Raw genomic sequence first — 3,227 nt, 5'->3', positions numbered from 1 at the left:
AAAGTGCGACCGTTGACATCATGGTCAGCCAATGATGGCGGAGCGAGGGAATGTCTGCTTCGGAGTATGTGGAGGTGGGTGCTGGTGTAGAGGTCTCTTCTTCCCAATCCTCAGTCATCAGCTTCTATATCATATATTAAAAATACAGCTGTAATATGTCTTTGGAGCTTGGTCCAGGGTAGCAGGAATGAAAGGTTACTGCTCCGTGTTCAGCTAGGAGAATCCGGTTACCGTCTCATTCAGAGTTCGCAGGCATTCTGTGATGTTCTGGAAACTTCCCAGAACCTGAACGATGAGAATTCTCAGAAGTTGTGGTTTGGGTCAAGGACTATTTCCCTACAACCTCAGGGGCTTTGGGGAATGCTTAGGAGATAGTTTTTGGTTACTACTGGGATTGGAGTGGGTGGCACTGGCATCCAGTGGATGGAGAACAAGGACCCTGCCTACCATCTTATAGCAGGGGCCCCCACAGCAGAGAAGGACCTGAGCCGAAGTGTGTTTGAAATGTAGAAAGAACAAGCACTCCTGTTTAGACATTGGTGCCTTTACTATTTTTCACATTCTGCTTCATTTCATGACCAAACCAGTGAAAGAGTTATGCAGGGGGGCATCCTCAGGATCAAGATCTTGCTGGGGTGTGAAGCCTTCTAGAGGCTTGTTGGGGAAGGGGGGGATCCTGCAGGCTCACTGCAGGGAGAAACCCCCTGGGATACCTCCTTTTACATCTGCTTCAGGCTCTTGAACTTTGGTGTCTTGAAAGTTAACTTAGAACAAATGGTAGGAGAGACATCCAGCCTTTGTCTGAGAGCTCCCCCAGGGGCAGGGATGTCTTGCTTCATTGAACTTGTCTAGACTCAGGAATGAAGGGGCCTGCTGGGGTTATATTAAGAAGACTCATAAATTACGTAGTTTAAAATGTCCTTCCTCTGGACTGAGGATGTAGCTTTGTTGCTAGAGCGTCTGTTTAACATGTAGGGAGCCCTGGAATTTGGCCACCAACCAGTCAGCCAACTGGCCAACCGACTGATGACATTTGCACCCAAAATAACTAACCAACTGAGCATCCATGAAAATCGCCTACAAAATGGCAGATCATATGATTTTTTTGTCTAGTCTTAGATGTGTGGTTTTGAGCAAGGGGCTCTGTGTGCCTGTTCATCTTTAAAAGTCTCTATGCTGGCTTAAGAAATGCAGAAAATATCTGCAAAGGACTTAGGACCACATCTGACACATAGTAGGTGACTCAAAAGGACCAGCTTTAAATTTTTTATGTGGGTCTTTTTTTGTTTGTTTGTTTGTCTGTTTTTTTTTCCCCCCAGAACCTAGCACAGAATCCCGGCACATGCTAGCCACTCTTTAATTATCGTCTTTTTAGAAGACGGAAATAGAACTCATATAGCTTACGTTTGCCCTCTTAAAGAGTACGCGACTTAGAGGCTTTTAGTGCGTTTACAAAGAAGTGTCATTGTCACCACGGATCCTGGCCCAGTTTTCATCTCTGTGGAAGGAAACGTCACACCGGTAGCAGCGGCTTTGGTTTTGTTTCCGAATGGCTGGCACAGCGCCTTTCCAGGTCAGCCAAGCTCAGGAGGGAGTTATTGACTTCATCTTATACGGCTAAAGAAACGGTTCCTGTTTATTCAACAGCTAGCACACACCATGCAGCTACAATGCATACAATGCATACTTTCTACCCAATAACAAACAGGCCAAACACAACAGCAGCGATGCTGTTGCTGACAACGACATTGGCTGTACGGTGGTACTGTCCCGAGCCTGTGGTTTGCCTCTGTAAGAGAACGCGGAAGGAAGATGGGCAAGGACGGCTGTAGTCTCCACGTCCTATCTTCTCAACTGCACCTCTTGCTCCAGGCTCCCAGGCATGGCAGCTGAGCGCTCTGAAGGGGCAGAGACTGAAGCAACCTGGAGCAACATTCAGGAAACTGCCTCGAAGGCTCCCCGAACGGATTAACACTTTGATTTCAGAAACTTTTATAAATAGTATTATTTTGGTCACACACAAACAAGGGTGAGTCAAAGTGAAACCGGCTTAGTTCTCCTTCTTGGCTAAGAATGCCTGCTTTTCACACCTGCCAGACTGCACAGGGTGTGTCGTCCGGGATGGTGTTTCATGAGGTTCAGTCACAGCTGAAGAAGGAAATGCTTTTTTACCGATTGATTTTTTTTTCCCCTCTAGGAGGAAATTCTGTTATTTTTATCATGCACCCTAGCAATCGCCTTCTCTTGCATTCTGTTTTTTTTCCCCTTCCAATTTCATGTCTTTTAATGTTATAGGAGTTATTTTTATTTTAATATGCGTATGTCTGTGTGTGGATACATGCGTGTAGGTGCCTGTGGAGGCGAGTGATGTGGGAAGTCCTTCTGTATATGTGGTGCTTTTATTGCTTAATGAATAAAGAATCTGCTTTGGCCTGTGATAGGACAAAAGAGTAGAGCTAGGTGGGAAAACTAAACTGAATGCTGGGAGAAAGAAGGCAGAGTCAGAGAGAAGCCATGTAGCCCTGCCGGAGACAGATGCCGGAACTTTACCGTGGTAAACCACAGCCACTTGGCAAAACACAGATTAATGGATTTAGTTTAGGATATAAGAGTTAGTCAGAAATATGCTTAAGTTATTGGCCAAACCGTATTACAAATATTATGGGTTCTGTGTGGTTATTTCGAGTCTGGGCAGCCTCCTACAACAGGCCAGAGACAGAATTAGATCTCCTGGGACTGGAATTGCAGTTGGTTATTGATGAGAGGCATAACTTGGGTGCTGGGAACTAAACTCTGCTTCCTCTTTTCCACATTCTCCAAGGTGTTTGTGGTCATTCTGACTGGGATGAGGTGTTACTTTGAAATAGTTTAAATTTTTTTTATTTTTTATTTATTTATTTTTTTGAGACAGGGTTTCTCTGTAGCTTTGGAGCCTATCCTGGAACTAGCTCTTGTAGAGCAGGCTGGCCTTGAACTCTGAGATTTGCCTGTCTCTGCCTCCCCTAGTACTGGGATTAAAGGCATGTGCCACCACTGCCCCGTTGAATAGTTTAAATTTTCTTCTTCTTCTTCTTCTTCTTCTTCTTCTTCTTCTTCTTCTTCTTCTTCTTCTTCTTCTTCTTCTTCTTCTTCTTCTTCTCCTTCTCCTTCTCCTTCTCCTTCTCCTTCTCCTTCTCCTTCTCCTTCTCCTTCTCCTTCTCCTTCTCCTCCTCCTTCTTCTTCTTCTT

Source organism: Alexandromys fortis, unplaced genomic scaffold (assembly GCF_014885135.2).
Source record: "Alexandromys fortis isolate MF-2015 unplaced genomic scaffold, M_Fortis_MF-2015_v1.1 scaffold_37, whole genome shotgun sequence".
Taxonomy (NCBI): Eukaryota; Metazoa; Chordata; class Mammalia; order Rodentia; family Cricetidae; genus Alexandromys; species Alexandromys fortis.
This window is presented reverse-complemented; position numbering follows the sequence as displayed.